Below are 18621 nucleotides of genomic sequence, written 5' to 3' on the forward strand. Positions count from 1 at the left end.
TAGGCTGATTCCGTTATAAAGCAAATTCCACTCTTATTTTGTTCAAGAAAAGTAAGTGTTTAAGATAGTCAAGATTCGATTTGCCCTGAATAGAATAGACAACTTTGCATGGTGTTGTTAACAGAAGTTGTCCCCAAAACAGATTTCGGCTATTGTGTAGCCTTGCTTGTTTCTTTTAAGTTGCTTTGAAAGAGCAACGAGATGGAAGTTGTCAATTGAGTTGTTAGAGGAAACTCGCGATGAAATCCAAAATACTCACGTTCTCCACAAATCCAGAACGAACAACAATCAGGACATGATTCTTATTTTCAGTTAAAACAGCAGAAATCCCAATATGCAAGCCCGACAGGTTTTTCTCAAAATGGCAGAGGGAGCGCGAGAAAACTGCAGATTTCCTATCCCCTTTAGTCTACCGGGGGAAATTAACAGGACGTCCCTGCTAAAAGAATTGCGGAGCGTGTGAAGGAATGGTCCGACGGATGCAAATATTTCTCCCACATCTCATCTGACCGAATGATGACGAAGCTTTTGACGTGATTGGGAGTCTGTTTTTGCCAATGGTAGAAGTGGCCTGAGAAGTAGTTATTGTAAGTTATTGTCTACAATAACAAAGTGATAAAACATTAGCCTACAATGTTTCTAGTGCAAACAAACATTAGCCTCCTTAAATGTTACGTTACATCGTTTTCACTGCAACCAGCTGGATATATACTGTAATGACCTGACTAGTGCGGGTCGCTACAATACATTGTTATCATAAGCCTAATTGGAAGCTTTAAGAATACAATAGTGTCCTTTAACTTTATACAACAGTAATACAAAAGTAGCCTAATAAAGCAAATTTTCGGATCTGAATCTTTTTTCCTTTCCAGGGGATTGACTTGTGAGAAATTGGATTAGAACAACAAAGGGTGTCTGTCAAATATCCTCGTCCCCGATCCCAGTCAACTCACACGGATTAGGACAGGGACAGAATGTGTCTGTCAATAAACCTCTTCCCAAACTCCAGCCTCGTCAGCTAGGTTACATCAGCAGTGTAGGCCTAATTACAGGCTATGGAGACTGGAGAGGCTAGGTAATAAATTATGACCAACTAAGAACATCTGAAGAGAGTAAAACAGAGATTTGAGTTGCAGTCTGGCAGATGTTTACAGTGGTGCCCCTTTTTTCAAGGCAGGTTACATTTTTGTTGTTGTTGCCTGTTTTGCATGTTATTTTGGTATGAATTCGCGTCACATCCGTTTGCAAACAATGTAAACAAATATTTTACAAATCATTGAATTAATAAATCTGCATACAAAAATGATATTTTTTGCTTTTCCACCTAGCTCAGTGCTTTCTGTGGTGGTGTGGCAACCAGTGTAGGGGTTGGGGATGTTCTCTAGTTGAGCCATGATTGACTCAGTGTTCTGTCACTCATTGGGACACTATGTCACTACAAAATCTACTGGGAGAGCTCTAAAATTCAAGCCTCTTGGGTGCTGCCATAGAGTTACATTAGAAGTGCCCATCCAAGGCTCAAGGTCATGCCACAGATACAACTACGTCATATCACGTTATATCTACAGTAACTTTGATTGTACTGATCATGTCAACATCATACTTTCAAAATCTTCGCTAGCAAGCTAGACAAGCAGTCATCTTCATGAATCATGTCGACAATCTACTGGCAAATCCTTTTAATATGAAAATTAATTCTTTTTTAAAAACTTACCGGTGCTCATCGGCCATTGGATATAACATTACACAATTGTAAATTCAACAAAGTGGTTTGGTAGGAATCAGTGGCTAACTGTAAGCGTTGCAAAGCAGTCACTAGCATGCTATTCAGTGGTGTGGGTGTGTGGTCCAAGTCACTGTTTAATATTTTACATTTTTACATTTTAGTCATTTAGCAGACGCTCTTATCCAGAGCGACTTACAGTAGAGTGCATACATTTTATTACATTTTTTTACATGCTGAGACAAGGATATCCCTACCGGCAAAAACCCTCCCTAACCCGGACGACGCTATGCCAATTTTGCGTCGCCCCACGGACCTCCCGGTTGCGGCCGGCTGCGCCAGAGCCTGGGCGCGAACCCAGAGACTCTGGTGGCACAGCTAGCACTGCAATGCAGTGCTCTAGACCACTGCGCCACCCGGGAGGCCATAATATCTATGCAGTCACTTTACCCCTACCTACATGTACCTGTATTACCTCAACTAACCTGTATCCCCCCACATCCGTACCGGTACCCCCTGTATATAGCCTCGTTATTGTGATTTTATTGTTGCACTTTTATTTTTTGACTTTATTTTATTTAGTACATATTATTCTTAAAACTGCATTGTTGGTTAAGGGCTTGTAAGTAAGCATTTCACGGTAAGGTCTACACCTGTTGTATTCAGCACATGTGACAAATCAAATTTGATTTGGATTTGATTTAACCTCTCTGGGATAGGGTCTTGTTTCCTGAATTTCCGCCTGACTGACATGCCCAAAGAAAACTGCCTTTTACTCAGGCCCAGAAGCCAGTATATGCATATAATTGGCATCATTGGATAGAAAACACTTTGAATGAACACAGAATTGATATGGGCGAAAAACTAACCAGATTTATTTTAATTTTTAGGTCCTAGACAATGGAAAGCTATGGGTCCTATGTAATTCCGGCTCCCAGCTTGCAATTCCTATGGCTTCCAGTAGATGTCAACAGTCGTTATTCAAAGTTTCAGGCAAGCAAGAATTTGGAGTTTTGGTGAAGAGAGCACAACGCGCGCTTACTAATTTTACTTTCCTATTGAACATACTACTTTCCGTATGAAATATTATAGTTTATATACATTTTAGGGTACCTGAGGATTAATAGAAATGTCATTTCACTTGTTTGGACGAAGTTAAGCGGTAGCTTTTTGGACTCCTTTGGCTGCATGTTGAACAAGTGGATTACTGAAATCAATGGCGCCAACTAAACAGGCTTTTTGGGATATAAAGAAGGATTTTATCTAACAAAACGACCATGTTGTAGCTGGGACCCTTGGGATTGCAAACAAAAGAAGATTTTCAAAAGTAAGTGATTAATTTAATCACTATTTGTGAAGCCTGTGCTGGTTGAAAAATATGTTGTGGGGCGCCGTCCTCAGACAATCGCATGGTATGCTTTCGCTGTAAAGCCTATTGTAAATCGGACAACGCAGTTAGATTAACAAGAATTTAAGCTTTTAAATTACATAAGATACTTGTATGTTCATGAATGTTTAATATTACGATTATTTATTTGAATTGCGAGCCCTCCAATTTCACCAGATGTTGTCGACAGGTGTCCCGGTAGCGGGATGCCTATCCCTAAGAAAGGGTATTTTTTCCAACCTTAAAAAGATAAAACAGTCAACACCGTGGGCCAGAAAAGGTTGAAAACATTGGCCATGGCGTCAAACCAGCATGACTTCTGCCGTGTACAAAACAACTGGAAACTCGGAACTGGGTAATCTCAGACTTCAGTGAGTTCAACACAACTGCGAACTCAGATAAAAGAGCTCAGACTGGGAAAATACGTTTTGAACGGTCATCCAACTCAGAATTCCATGTCGGGAACTCGGTCCTCTTTCTAGAGCTCTGACCTGAAGATCACTGACATCATGATTCAACCTTGTTTTTCCCCCCAGAGTTCCCAGTTGTCTTGAAAGCACCATCAATCCAGAGAATGCCAGACTTTGATGACAAAAAATGTACAAAATGTGCTCACAAGGACCGCAGCACCACCTTCCTGTTCAAGTGAGCATAGCACAAGGTGAGTCCAAAAATATATTGTATGCTCCTGCATAAATGATGTAATATGCCATTGAGATGTGTGCAGTGCCTTCGGAATGTATTCAGACCCCTTGACGTTTTCCAAATTTTGTTACATTACAGCCTAATTCTAAAATTGAATAAATAATTTCCCCCCATAATGACAAATCAAAAACGTTTTTTTAGACATCTTTGCTATTTTATAAAAAATAAACAGTAGGCTAAGTTATGAGGGGGAAAGGGAAAAAAATATTTGAATGGACATGACTTGGAAAGGCACACACCTGTCTATATAAGGTCCCACAGTTGACAGTGCATGTCAGAGCAAAACCCAAGCCATGAGGTTGAAGGAATTGTCCAAAGAGGTCCGAGACAGAAATGTGTCGAGGCACAGATCTGGGGAAGGATACCAAAACATTTCTGCAGCATTGAAGGTCCCCAAGAACACAGTGGCCTCCATCATTCTTAAATGGACGAAGTTTAGAACCACCAAGACTCTTCCTAGAGCTGACCTAACTGAGCAAACGGGGGAGAAAGGCCTTGGTCAGGGTGGTGACCAAGAACCCGATGGTCACTGACAGAGCCAGTACGTCACTGGGGCCAAGCTTCCTGCCATCCAGGAGCTATATACTAGGCGGTGTCAGAGGAAGGATATCCTACTTGAGTAAAAGTAAAGATGCCTAAATAGAAAATGACTCAAGCAAAAGTCACCCAGTAAAATACTACTTGAATAAAGGTCTAAAAGCATGCTTGCTGCTACGCCACCATGTCTGTGTCAATGACTGACTTCAACTGTATTCCTACACTTTGCACTTCAAAATAAATCTCAGCTCGGTTAAAAATACACACAAGAATAACTATTTTATTTATCAGTGATTCAGGAGTAACATTAAAACAGAATAATATTCCCCACCGACATTAGACAACTATACAGAAAACAAGTACATGAAGTCAACGATGAGAATTTGATATTTGATATTAATATTATGAGATTGAGATGAACTAAAATAGCAGTGCAGATGGTACTCTTTTGCTAAGTGTAGAGATGTACACTGCTCAAAAAAATAAAGGGAACACTTAAACAACACAATGTAACTCCAAGTCAATCACACTTCTGTGAAATCAAACTGTCCACTTAGGAAGCAACACTGATTGACAATAAATTTCACATGCTGTTGTGCAAATGGAATAGACAAAAGGTGGAAATTATAGGCAATTAGCAAGACACCCCCAATAAAGGAGTGGTTCTGCAGGTGGTGACCACAGACCACTTCTCAGTTCCTATGCTTCCTGGCTGATGTTTTGGTCACTTTTGAATGCTGGCGGTGCTTTCACTCTAGTGGTAGCATGAGACGGAGTCCCACACAAGTGGCTCAGGTAGTGCAGCTCATCCAGGATGGCACATCAATGCGAGCTGTGGCAAGAACGTTTGCTGTGTCTGTCAGCGTAGTGTCCAGAGCATGGAGGCGCTACCAGGAGACAGGCCAGTACATCAGGAGACGTGGAGGAGGCCGTAGGAGGGCAACAACCCAGCAGCAGGACCGCTACCTCCGCCTTTGTGCAAGGAGGAGCACTGCCAGAGCTCTGCAAAATGACCTCCAGCAGGCCACAAATGTGCATGTGTCTGCTCAAACGGCCAGAAACATTTACATTTAAGTCATTTAGCAGACGCTCTTATCCAGAGCGACTTACAAATTGGAAAGTTCATACATATTCATCCTGGTCCCCCCGTGGGGAATGAACCCACAACACTGGCGTTGCAAGCGCCATGCTCTACCAACTGAGCCACACAGGACCAGAAACAGACTCCATGAGGGTGGTATGAGGGCCCAACGTCCACAGGTGGGGGTTGTGCTTACAGCCCAACACCGTGCAGGACGTTTGGCATTTGCCAGAGAACACCAAGATTGGCAAATTCGCCACTGGCGCCCTGTGCTCTTCACAGATGAAAGCAGGTTCACACTGAGCACATGTGACAGACGTGACAGAGTCTGGAGAACGTTCTGCTGCCTGCAACATCCTCCAGCATGACCGGTTTGGCGGTGGGTCAGTCATGGGGTGGGGTGGCATTTCTTTGGGGGGCCGCACAGCCCTCCATGTGCTCGCCAGAGGTAGCCTGACTGCCATTAGGTACCGAGATGAGATCCTCAGACCCCTTGTGAGACCATATGCTGGTGCGGTTGGCCCTGGGTTCCTTTTAATGCAAGACAATGCTAGACCTCATGTGGCTGGAGTGTGTCAGCAGTTCCTGCAAGAGGAAGGCATTGATGCTATGGACTGGCCCGCCCGTTCCCCAGACCTGAATCCAATTGAGCACATCTGGGACATCATGTCTCGCTCCATCCACCAACACCATGTTGCACCACAGACTGTCCAGGAGTTGGCGGATGCTTTAGTACAGGTCTGGGAGGAGATCCCTCAGGAGACCACCTCATCCGCCACCTCATCAGGAGCATGCCCAGGAGTTGTAGGGAGGTCATACAGGCACGTGGAGGCCACACACACACACACACACACACACACACACACACACACACACACACACACACACACACACACACACACACACACACACACTACTGAGCCTCATTTTGACTTGTTTTAAGGACATTACATCAAAGTTGGATCAGCCTGTAGTGTGGTTTTCCACTTTAATTTTGAGTGTGACTCCAAATCCAGAACTCCATGGGTTGATAAATTTGATTTCCATTGATAATTTTTGTGTGATTTTGTTGTCAGCACATTCAACTATGTAAAGAAAAAAGTATTTAATAAGAACTTCCGGGTTGGAGCGAGCGGTCGCATACTACTTCGCTCCGCAGGTAGTATAACTTTTCATTACATTTCATTGGTTTGATTTGTCTAATCTTAGCAATTTCTTCTTAGCTAGCTACATAGCCGTCTTTGTATCAAAGATAATTGCGTAACTATCGTATTTCGTCGTCCTAACGTAGTCTACACTGCTATCTGCCCAGCAGCTAGCCAGCTAGCAAACGTCCACCGTCTACCGAATAGCAGCACTGTAGAAACTATTACACTCAACGGAACGACTTGATTAGTGTAGTGTTAGCTAGCTACATAGTTGTCTTTGCTGTCTTCGTATCCAAGATGATTGTGTAGTTTAGAGTGTGTAGTTCTAGAGTGATTATCTTAATTTACCGAGGTTAGCTAGCCAGCTATTTGTCGTCCTTAACGTAGGAGACACTGCTAGCTAGCCAACAGCTAGCCAACGTCTACCGAAGAGAACTTCCGCACTCAACAACCCGGTCGCATTCCGCTTCGCTCCACAGGTAGTATCACATTTTCATTTCATTTCATTACAGTACAACGGTTTGATTTGTTTGATCGTAGCTAGCTACATAGCTAGCTACCTAGCCGTCTTTGTATTAAAGATAATTGTGTAGTCTAGAGCGATTTTCTAGCTTAGCTAGCCAGCTATTGTCGTTCTTTTAACGCAACGTAACGTAATCAACACTGCTAGCTAGCCAGCTAGCCCCCGAATAGCAGCACTGTAGAAACTATTACACTCAACGGAACGACTTGATTAGTGTAGTGTCATCAACGCAGCCACTGCCAGCTAGCCTACAAAGTCAACAACGCAGCCACTGCCAGCTAGCCTACTTCAGCAGTACTGTATCATTTTAATCATTTTAGTCAATAAAATTCTTGCTACGTAAGCTTAACTTTCTGAACATTCGAGACGTGTAGTCCACTTGTCATTCCAATCTCCTTTGCATTAGCGTAGCCTCTTCTGTAGCCTGTCAACTATGTGTCTGTCTATCCCTGTTCTCTCCTCTCTGCACAGACCATACAAACGCTTCACACCGCGTGACCGCGGCCACCCTAATCTGGTGGTCCCAGCGCGCACGACCCACGTGGAGTTCCAGGTCTCCGGTAGCCTCTGGAACTGCCAATCTGCGGCCAACAAGGCAGAGTTCATCTCAGCCTATGCCTCCCTCCAGTCCCTCGACTTCTTGGCACTGACGGAAACATGGATCACCACAGATAACACTGCTACTCCTACTGCTCTCTCTTCGTCCGCCCACGTGTTCTCGCACACCCCGAGAGCTTCTGGTCAGCGGGGTGGTGGCACCGGGATCCTCATCTCTCCCAAGTGGTCATTCTCTCTTTCTCCCCTTACCCATCTGTCTATCGCCTCCTTTGAATTCCATGCTGTCACAGTTACCAGCCCTTTCAAGCTTAACATCCTTATCATTTATCGCCCTCCAGGTTCCCTCGGAGAGTTCATCAATGAGCTTGACGCCTTGATAAGCTCCTTTCCTGAGGACGGCTCACCTCTCACAGTTCTGGGCGAGTTTAACCTCCCCACGTCTACCTTTGACTCAATCCTCTCTGCCTCCTTCTTTCCACTCCTCTCCTCTTTTGACCTCACCCTCTCACCTTCCCCCCCTACTCACAAGGCAGGCAATACGCTCGACCTCATCTTTACTAGATTCTGTTCTTCCACTAACCTCATTGCAACTCCCCTCCAAGTCTCCGACCACTACCTTGTATCCTTTTCCCTCTCGCTCTCATCCAACACTTCCCACACTGCCCCTACTCGGATGGTATCGCGCCGTCCCAACCTTCGCTCTCTCTCCCCCGCTACTCTCTCCTCTTCCATCCTATCATCTCTTCCCTCTGCTCAAACCTTCTCCAACCTATCTCCTGATTCTGCCTCCTCAACCCTCCTCTCCTCCCTTTCTGCATCCTTTGACTCTCTATGTCCCCTATCCTCCAGGCCGGCTCGGTCCTCCCCTCCCGCTCCGTGGCTCGACGACTCATTGCGAGCTCACAGAACAGGGCTCCGGGCAGCCGAGCGGAAATGGAGGAAAACTCGCCTCCCTGCGGACCTGGCATCCTTTCACTCCCTCCGCTCTACATTTTCCTCTTCTGTCTCTGCTGCTAAAGCCACTTTCTACCACTCTAAATTCCAAGCATCTGCCTCTAACCCTAGGAAGCTCTTTGCCACCTTCTCCTCCCTCCTGAATCCCCCCCTCTCTGCAGATGACTTCGTCAACCATTTTGAAAAGAAGGTCGACGACATCCGATCCTCGTTTGCTAAGTCAAACGACACCGCTGGTTCTGCTCACACTGCCCTACCCTGTGCTCTGACCTCTTTCTCCCCTCTCTCTCCAGATGAAATCTCGCGTCTTGTGACGGCCGGCCGCCCAACAACCTGCCCGCTTGACCCTATCCCCTCCTCTCTTCTCCAGACCATTTCCGGAGACCTTCTCCCTTACCTCACCTCGCTCATCAACTCATCCCTGACCGCTGGCTACGTCCCTTCCGTCTTCAAGAGAGCGAGAGTTGCACCCCTTCTGAAAAAACCTACACTCGATCCCTCCGATGTCAACAACTACAGACCAGTATCCCTCCTTTCTTTTCTCTCCAAAACTCTTGAACGTGCCGTCCTTGGCCAGCTCTCCTGCTATCTCTCTCAGAATGACCTTCTTGATCCAAATCAGTCAGGTTTCAAGACTAGTCATTCAACTGAGACTGCTCTTCTCTGTATCACGGAGGCGCTCCGCACTGCTAAAGCTAACTCTCTCTCCTCTGCTCTCATCCTTCTAGACCTATCGGCTGCCTTCGATACTGTGAACCATCAGATCCTCCTCTCCACCCTCTCCGAGTTGGGCATCTCCGGCGCGGCCCACGCTTGGATTGCGTCCTACCTGACAGGTCGCTCCTACCAGGTGGCGTGGCGAGAATCTGTCTCCTCACCACGTGCTCTCACCACTGGTGTCCCCCAGGGCTCTGTTCTAGGCCCTCTCCTATTCTCGCTATACACCGAGTCACTTGGCTCTGTCATAACCTCACATGGTCTCTCCTGTAATTATTCGATTTATTGCCTACCTCATGCCTTTTGCACACATTGTATATAGATTCTCTTTTTTCTACCATGTTATTGACTTGTCTATTGTTTACTCCATGTGTAACTCTGTGTTGTTGTCTGTTCACACTGCTATGCTTTATTTTGGCCAGGTCGCAGTTGCAAATGAGAACTTGTTCTCAACTAGCCTACCTGGTTAAATAAAGGTGAAATAAAATAAATAAAATATCATTGCTATGCAGACGACACACAATTAATCTTCTCCTTTCCCCCTTCTGATGACCAGGTGGCGAATCGCATCTCTGCATGTCTGGCAGACATATCAGTGTGGATGACGGATCACCACCTCAAGCTGAACCTCGGCAAGACGGAGCTGCTCTTCCTCCCGGGGAAGGACTGCCCGTTCCATGATCTCGCCATCACGGTTGACAACTCCATTGTGTCCTCCTCCCAGAGCGCTAAGAACCTTGGCGTGATCCTGGACAACACCCTGTCGTTCTCAACTAACATCAAGGCGGTGGCCCGTTCCTGTAGGTTCATGCTCTACAACATCCGCAGAGTACGACCCTGCCTCACACAGGAAGCGGCGCAGGTCCTAATCCAGGCACTTGTCATCTCCCGTCTGGATTACTGCAACTCGCTGTTGGCTGGGCTCCCTGCCTGTGCCATTAAACCCCTACAACTCATCCAGAACGCCGCAGCCCGTCTGGTGTTCAACCTTCCCAAGTTCTCTCACTTCACCCCGCTCCTCCGCTCTCTCCACTGGCTTCCAGTTGAAGCTCGCATCCGCTACAAGACCATGGTGCTTGCCTACGGAGCTGTGAGGGGAACGGCACCTCAGTACCTCCAGGCTCTGATCAGGCCCTACACCCAAACAAGGGCACTGCGCTCATCCACCTCTGGCCTGCTCGCCTCCCTACCACTGAGGAAGTACAGTTCCCGCTCAGCCCAGTCAAAACTGTTCGCTGCTCTGGCCCCCCAATGGTGGAACAAACTCCCTCACGACGCCAGGACAGCGGAGTCAATCACCACCTTCCGGAGACACCTGAAACCCCACCTCTTTAAGGAATACCTAGGATAGGATAAAGTAATCCTTCTCACCCCCCCCCCCTTAAAAGATTTAGATGCACTATTGTAAAGTGGCTGTTCCACTGGATGTCATAAGGTGAATGCACCAATTTGTAAGTCGCTCTGGATAAGAGCGTCTGCTAAATGACTTAGATGTAAATGTAAATGAATATTTCATTCATTCAGATCTAGGATGTGTTATTTTAGTGTTCCCTTTATTTTTTTGAGCAGTGTATAAATATTTGTAATAAATGACAATTACAACAATACTGAATGAACAATGAACACTTAATATAATACATAAATAAAATCAATTTAGTCTCAAATAAATAAGGAAATGTTAAATTTGGTTTAAATAATGCAAAAACACAGTGTTGGAGAAGAAAGTAAAAGTGTAATATGTGCCATATAAAAAAGCTAACTTTTAAGTTCCTTGCTCAGAACATGAGAACATATGAAAGCTGATGGTTCCTTTTCCTTTTCCACAGCAGTTTTGCATCCCCCTGCTGCCTTACAGAAGTGCTCTCCCCTGTACTGGCTGTGGCCAAATTCTTTTCTTTTAGGCTTGACACATATCTTACAGGGGAAAGCAACAGATAACCTCCTCTTTCTCACAGGTCCATTACCAGCCTTCGCATCTCTCTTCCTCAAATCTGTGGACCTGGTCAGGGGGAGGCCTTTATGAGGGTGGAAGTGGCAGCAACTCTAGCATTAGGGGGTTTGCTTGTTGGTAGGCGCCGCTTAGCTGTCCTCCTGACCCCCGTGTTGCTCCTGGATGGAGCTGGCTTCAGCTTCTTGTCTACAGAGGAACACACAGGTAGTGGCTTATTATAACACATTACACAAAGGGAAATTGCTATAGTCAAACACACAAATGTGAATTTAAGAGAACTCACCTTTGGGGGGGGGGGGCTGTTCAGAACTGGGGGCCAACATGGACTGCTGAATTTCAGGTGTGGGGGAGGGGGGGACAAGCTGGTATCTGTTTCTTGTCTACAGAAGGACAAACAGGCATTAGTGTCTTAATGAACACAATATATTCCTATATTTAAACATTTGTTACTTTAACGAAAGTTTATTTTAACAAACACATTCATTTTTTGGGTAATTTATCGTTTTTCTTTTCATTAACAAGTTGTATTGATTATTTATTGTTTGAATTGTTTCTTTTTGTAAGATTAACTAATCAATAAACTAATCAATAAATAAAAATTTCAAGGGAGAAAAAATGCTTGCATTCAATGATTATTTATTTCACAGGGAATGTCATGTGTGCACCAACCCAGCATGATGTCCCCTACACCTACTGTACAAGTTAAGGTGATTTAAAATGAGCTAAATGTACAAGAGATTAACAATGAATGTCGTAAAAAAATAAACAAGAAATAACATATGTACAAAAACTACTTTAAAATGTACACACCAGTCAGAGTTTACTGGCCCTGGCTAGCACCATGCTGGGACCTCATGAGTGCCAGCCACTCCTCCACAGTTTGGCTGCCAGAGGTAGTGGCACAGAATCGCACAGTACCATACATACTGTGTCCAAATTCAGAAGTTTTAGGCTTGCCACATTTAGAGCAGTTATGTCCTTCGTATGGCTTATGCGCTCTGACTTTAGTCCCAGAATCCAGTCTCTTCCTCCATTTGGTGGTCCTGGAGACCTTGGGTCCACCAGCAGGAGGAAGAAGAGGAGTGGAGGTCGAGGGCAGGTCTTGGGAGACTGGAGTTATAGGGAGGGAGGTGATAGGCAGACTGGGTGGCGGTAGAGGTGGCAGTGGCTGACTAGTGGCTGCTCTGCCACACTGTGTAGCCTGCCCCGTTCTGTCCTCTGGAAGCTGGTAGGTGCTGCTGGTTGATGGGGCTGGCAGCGGTGATGTGCTCCTGACTGCAGTGTGGAAGGGGCCTGACTCCTCCCTCTCTGCAGTCATGCTGTCCCAGGTCTGGAGCAGGGTCACTAACTCCAACACTGTCAACCAGTGAACTACACATACAACATACCAAAATATAAAAAAACTTACCACTGTGTCAAGGTCAACTTGTTGACCTCAAACAGTTGCAGCCTTGTGTCGGTATTCAAGTTTGGGCTGCCCAGCACCATGATCCTGATTCTCCTGTAGTCCCCCAGGATGGCAACCCACCTGTTGACCCGGTTTCCAAGCACCATCTTGCCAGCAGGATGTTTGTGGCACAGCCTAACAAAAATGGCCTCTACTATCCTGCTGGTGTTGGGCCACTGAGCAAGTCCAGAGCCTTGCCCAAGCGGTAGCTGAAGGTAGATTAAGTTAACCAAAGGAAACATCACGTTAATGAGAAATACACTCATGGTTTTATGTGTGTGGTGAGTTTAGAACAATGTGCAGTACGTACCGCTTCATACTCTCTTCCCCCGTCACGGTTGAGCTCTTTGAATTGTTGAAGCGCCCCTGCAGGACTCAGTCCCGGAACCTCTCGGGGTAGGAGACTGCCGCCTTGTCTCTCTCTGGAAGATTTCCCCAGAGAGCCATGATCTCCTCTATTTGCCTATTAGAGATCCACGGCCCCTCCAGCAGCCTCAGCAGACTGTTGGCCAGGAGGACCACGTGCTGGTATCCACTAAACCCCTTCGGGTCCTATGTACTCCTGGAAATAGAAGAGTCATGGGGAAGGGTTGGATTACTAGTCAGATTAATAGTTAATGAATGAAAGGAAACTTAAGCAATGTGAGCTGTTTAGGATGTGGATAGGCACTTAAGTCATCCTCTGTGTCCTGACTGGCAGCGGGTGCAGTGTCCACCTCTTCCGTAGTGTCATCAGGGGGTGTGATGACAGGTACCTGGGATGGGTTGAGTGGGCTCAGTGGGCGGTGGAGTGGCCTTCCTGAGTGGAGGGACTGGTGGGAGACTGTCATTGAGCGCGTGCAAGGAGATCATCCTCCTCCTCAAGCGCTCCCAGGTCGTCCTCCTCCCTCAAATGTTTTATTTATTTCACCTTTATTTAACCAGGGAGGCTAGTTGAGAACACGTTCTCATTTACAACTGCGACCTGGCCAAGATAAAGCAAAGCAGTTCGACACATACAACAACACAGTTACACATGGGATAAACAAACATACAGTCAATAATACAATAGAGAAAGTCTATATACAGTGTGTGCAAATGAGGTAAGATAAGGGAGGTAAGGCAATAAAATAGGCCATGGTGGCGAAATTATTACAACATACCAAGTAAACACTGGCGTGATAGATGTGCAGAAGATGGATGTGCAAGTACAGATACTGGGGTGCAAAGGAGCAAAGTAAATAAATAAATACAGTATGGGGATGAGGTAGTTGGATGGGCTATTTACAGATGGGCTATGTACAGGTGCAGTGATCTGTGAGCTGCTCTGACAGCTGGTGCTTAAAGCTAGTGAGGGAAATATGAGTCTCCAGCTTCGGTGATTTTTGCAGTTCGTTCCAGTCATTGGCAGCAGAGAACTGGAAGGAAAGGCGGCCAAATTGGCTTTGGGGGTGACCAGTTGAGATATGCCTGCTGGAGCGCGTGCTACGGGTGGGTGCTGCTATTGTGACCAGTGAGCTGAGATAAGGCGGGGCTTTACCTAGCAAAGACTTATAGTTGACCTGGAGCCAGTGGGCTTGGCGACGAGTATGAAGCGAGGGCCAGCCAACGAGAGTGTACAGGTCGCAGTGGTGGGTAGTATATGGGGCTTTGGTGACAAAACAGATGGCACTGTGATAGACTACTCAACAAATTGGATGCAGAGGCTATTTTGTAGATGACATCGCCGAAGTCGAGGATCGGTAGGATAGTCAGTTTTACGAGGGTTTGTTTGGCAGCATGAGTGAAGGATGCTTTGTTGAGAAAAAAGAAGCCGATTCTAGATTTAAATTTGGATTAGAGATGCTTAATGTGAGTCTGGAAGAGGAGTTTGCAGTCTAACCAGATACCTAGGTATTTGTAGTTGTCCACATATTCTAAGTCAGAACCGTCCAGAGTAGTGATGCTGGATGGGCGGGCAGGTACGGGCAGCGATCGGTTGAAGAACATGCATTTAGTTTTACAAGCATTTTAGAGCAGTTGGAGGCCATGTAAGGAGAGTTGTATGGCATTGAAGCTCGTCTGGAGGTTAGTTAGTACAGTGTCCAAAGAAGGGCCAGAAGTATACAGAATGATGTCGTCTGCGTAGAGGTGGATCAGAGAATCAGGTGTCCCGTCTGGGACATCCGGGTCCTTACCGAGGTTGGACTCCAACCTCTGGTCACCATGGGTCTGGGAGAAGAGATACTCGACCCCAATGAGTTCCCCTTAAACAGAGAGACAACAAAAAAGAGAGTAGTACATAAACAGAACCGCACATGTTTTAGTGTGTGTGTATAATTGTACAATTTATAAATACATACCAGTGTACTTTGCAGGCCTTGTGTGATCCTTCACAAGACTGCAGCCCATGAGCTTCTGCCTCAGCTCATTGATGGTGTACTGAGCTACACCATCATAGCGGTGCAGGGTCTGCTTCTGCCTCCCTCCCCTGCAGCTTCGGCACAGTCCTCATTCCACCCAACCAACCCTTCAAGGAGGTAGGTCTGAAAGTGCTCGGCACACGTACTTGATCCTATAAATGACAACAACAAGAAATAAGAACTCCTCACATGCACACAGTTGTTAACACACAACATGACGGAACAACATGACCCAGCTTTACTGAGCGGTGGAGCGGTGGAGGTGGAAAGATTCCAGGGAGGTGGACCCACATGAGCAGCACAACACAGGCAGGATGACCCCTCCCTTGGTCACATCCTTGTTGGTGTAGATGCTGACACCAGGGGGGTCCTGAATGCAGACCAGGTGTTGTCTCTGGGTCTGCCAGATGGCCTGCATTCTGTCACGGTCCAGGAGCCGGATGCCAATGGTGTCTGCTCCCCGATGAGACGCTCGGTCTCCTCCGCCCCTCTCGTGCGGTGACGACAGTGCCGAGCCATCTCCTTCGAGCTGATTCTTTTCATCACCAGTGCATCGCTGAGCCCCGTGTTGTGGCTCTCCTCGAGTTCCCCTCGCTTGGTCTCCCGCAGGCGCTCCACATCATCTGCACACCACACCAACTTGCAGGAGGAGAGCCGCCGCAAAAAGAGAGCATACAGAGGATGGCTCTCTGTGGTCACTCCCCGAGCAAAACAACAGATGAGGTGCCACACATCCAGCCGGACGATGAGCTCATCCCACTGGCTGAACATGGCTGCCGTCTTCCCCTTTCCCATCAGGGTGCAGCAGTCCCGGTCGACATAGAGAAGCTTAGGAGGTGCCACTCCAGTTCTAATGTAGTGCTGCTGAAGGCCAGCTGCCATGTTGAGCTGATCCTCTCCTTCGCTGTCAGTGAGGACCGTAATGAGTACCTGGCCTTACTCATTGCCCATGTTTGTGGCCCACGCTGCTGTCCCTTGTGCTGCCCCAGCTAGTTTCTTGGTCACCTGAGGGCCGTCAAACAAACACAGACAGACAAACACACAGTCATGTCAGTGAGTGGACACTAAGTTTCACGACTACAATACATTTATTAAGACATTATAAAATAAGTCATAATAATTTATTATTAATTTGATTCTCTAACTAGTATTATTTCTGGTCAAAACATCTTAAATCACCTTCTTGGTTGAATCCATCTTCAGGATGGAACCAAAGGTGGAGGTGACTCTGGCCTTGAAGTCCTCTAGCTGGAACAAAACGTCATAGCCGTGGACAGTCAGCAGCCACTGGGCTGAGGGCACATCCAAAAAGGGAGGAGGAGGTGTTACCCTCAGCGGTGCTGCACCTGGGACTACAAAGTGGTCACAGACGGACAGGTAGTCCAGGGTCCGACTCATCCAGGTCAGGCTGTGCTGCTCCCTCAGCTGGTTGTACAGCCGGGTCACACTGTTCCCCAGTGTCCTCTCTCTCATCAGCCTGACCACCTTCAGGTCACAGGACAGCCTAATAAACAGAGACGATTGGGTCAAAAAGAGGAGAAGAGGGTGAGGAGTGTGTGGAGGGGGGTTCTAGAAACACTTTGATAAGGGAAGGAGGGGCACAGGGAAAGGGTTACTTTGAAACACTTTGCTTTGTTTGGACAGTTCCTGATAAGAGATCATCGGTCAGACATTCAGATCAAAGAGCTAAATAACATTTCAATTGGGCTTTGAAACATCAAAACCTCAGTGTTGACAAGAACCTACTTTCTTACACTATACTTTTTTTTTGTTTTTCCTCAAAGTGAACAAGAGCTTTGATTTTCAGGGGTGTGAATTACTAACCTGTAAGTCAAGATGGCTGGGAACTTAGAGCGATGACTTGCGTCCAGCTGGTTCAAGACATCCAGCGACCATCCTGCTAGCTTCCTCTTACAGATGCGGCACTCCAGGTATTCTGTCCCCATATAATACCAGTCATCCACGTCAAGCTCCCTCCAGACCTTCTTGTACACCCCACAGCCTGAGCTTTTAAAGCTTGCACTGTAGCTGGGTGCAAACAAACTTAAAGGCCCAAAGGCGGTAGGGCATCCAGAGGCAGAACGGCTGGAGGAAGTAGGCGGTGGGAGAAGCTGGAGGCTGATGGATGATGTTAGGAGGCAGAGGAGGGGAGTACCACAGCTCGAGCTGGCTTTTCAGGACACATTTGAGCTGCTTGTCCTTTGTGAAATTGGCCCGACTGACCAACTCTTGCTGCTCCTTTGGGAGGATCTGCTTCCATTCCTCAGACCTGCTACAGAGCAGAGAATCAATACATTGCTTTTCCATCCCCACACAACCAAAAGTGAAATGAAATAGCCAAGTCATAGGTGAGATGAGACATTTACCTGAGCGTCAGCAGCAGGCTGAACTGGTCCAGCTGTTGGCTGGGAGGTTGACTGTGGCTGAGGGGAAGTAAGAGCTAGCACAGCAGGGGGGGGCGGTGGGAGTGGGAGCAGTAGGAACTGCTACAGGAGCACAGGAGTTAGTCTCACAAAATATTTCAGAGAAATAAGTGAAATAATTTAAACCAGAATAGAGCTTCAGCTTCAAAACATGTTAACAGCCAATGCATTTTGGTTTAGTTATGATCAGTGTTGGTAGAGATTAGGAATCTAGGTTAAACACAATCTACATTTAAAAGCTACAAACGACAGATATATAGTGGGTAGACATCTACATGCAAGGTATAGGCCAAGCAAAGTGATGCAGACTGAAATACAGGTTGGAATGGTTGCAAGACAAGACAAGCTACAGTAAACATATCATTCCACAAAAAGACGAGGAAGGCTTTTTCTATGGCTGTGTCACTGCGCTGGACATAGACCTTGAAGTGGCACATTGAGGTGCCCTGCTTTACTTGGTATTTCCTGAACCAGGCCATGTAGCTGTATTGAGATAAAGGAAAAAACAAGTCCAAAACAGGCCAAAAAGTGGCTTAAAGAGATCTTAACAATGGTAGTTAGAATGTAAGGTCACTATACCTCTTCCTCTCCTTGTCTTTGGCCTCATAAAGCTCTTTGTAGGTAAGGGACTTGTGGTTCCCAAAGCCAACGAGTCCCTTAGCGAGTCCTCCTGGTCAGGTCGGGGGGGGGCAAGGTCCAATCCCGTACCCTGCGTTCCTCCACTGCCCTCTGGACCTCAGGAAACAGGTTGGTATACCTGTCCGGATGGTTGGGAACATTTGATAAATTGTATTGCGATTGACTGATTTCATGTTTATGTCATATTTTAAGAAATTACAACTATTTAAGGAAAAGAGTACCAGTGAAACCGGTCCTTGTTGACCATTTCAGGAGACATGTCTGTGCCCCCCATCTCCCTCTCTTGTTGGTGAGAAGCCAAGACCATGAAAGCATAGCCGACATCGTGGCTTAGCAGCCACTTGAAGGTTTGACCACGGTATTTGCCGAACTGGATGGCACTCTCACTGTCCACCAGTCGGCTATCATCCGGGTCTCCCCCTCTGGCTACCACACAAGCCTTTTCTT

At 46.5% G+C, this 18621-nt stretch overlaps 1 protein-coding gene and 1 long non-coding RNA gene across 2 annotated transcripts in view; both read right to left on the minus strand.

Annotated features, from left to right (window-relative positions):
* Positions 1-598, minus strand: part of LOC129862867 (stonin-1-like) — a 29845-nt gene extending 29247 nt beyond the window's left edge. Inside the window, exon 1 of the mRNA XM_055934927.1 lies at positions 260-598. The gene's annotated coding sequence lies outside the window, so the exon portion shown is untranslated. The remainder of the gene's footprint in view (positions 1-259) is intronic.
* Positions 599-11578: 10980 nt separating this feature from the next.
* LOC129862920 (uncharacterized) lies at positions 11579-18014 on the minus strand. Its single transcript, XR_008760850.1, has 9 exons — positions 17479-18014; positions 16937-17384; positions 16292-16616; positions 15404-16117; positions 15053-15264; positions 14888-14956; positions 13042-13695; positions 12693-12940; positions 11579-11664 (listed from the first exon to the last, which is right to left on the minus strand). It is a non-coding gene; the product is annotated as an uncharacterized LOC129862920 (long non-coding RNA).
* Positions 18015-18621: the final 607 nt, after the last annotated feature.

This window comes from Salvelinus fontinalis, chromosome 1, assembly GCF_029448725.1.
Source record: "Salvelinus fontinalis isolate EN_2023a chromosome 1, ASM2944872v1, whole genome shotgun sequence".
NCBI lineage: Eukaryota > Metazoa > Chordata > Actinopteri > Salmoniformes > Salmonidae > Salvelinus > Salvelinus fontinalis.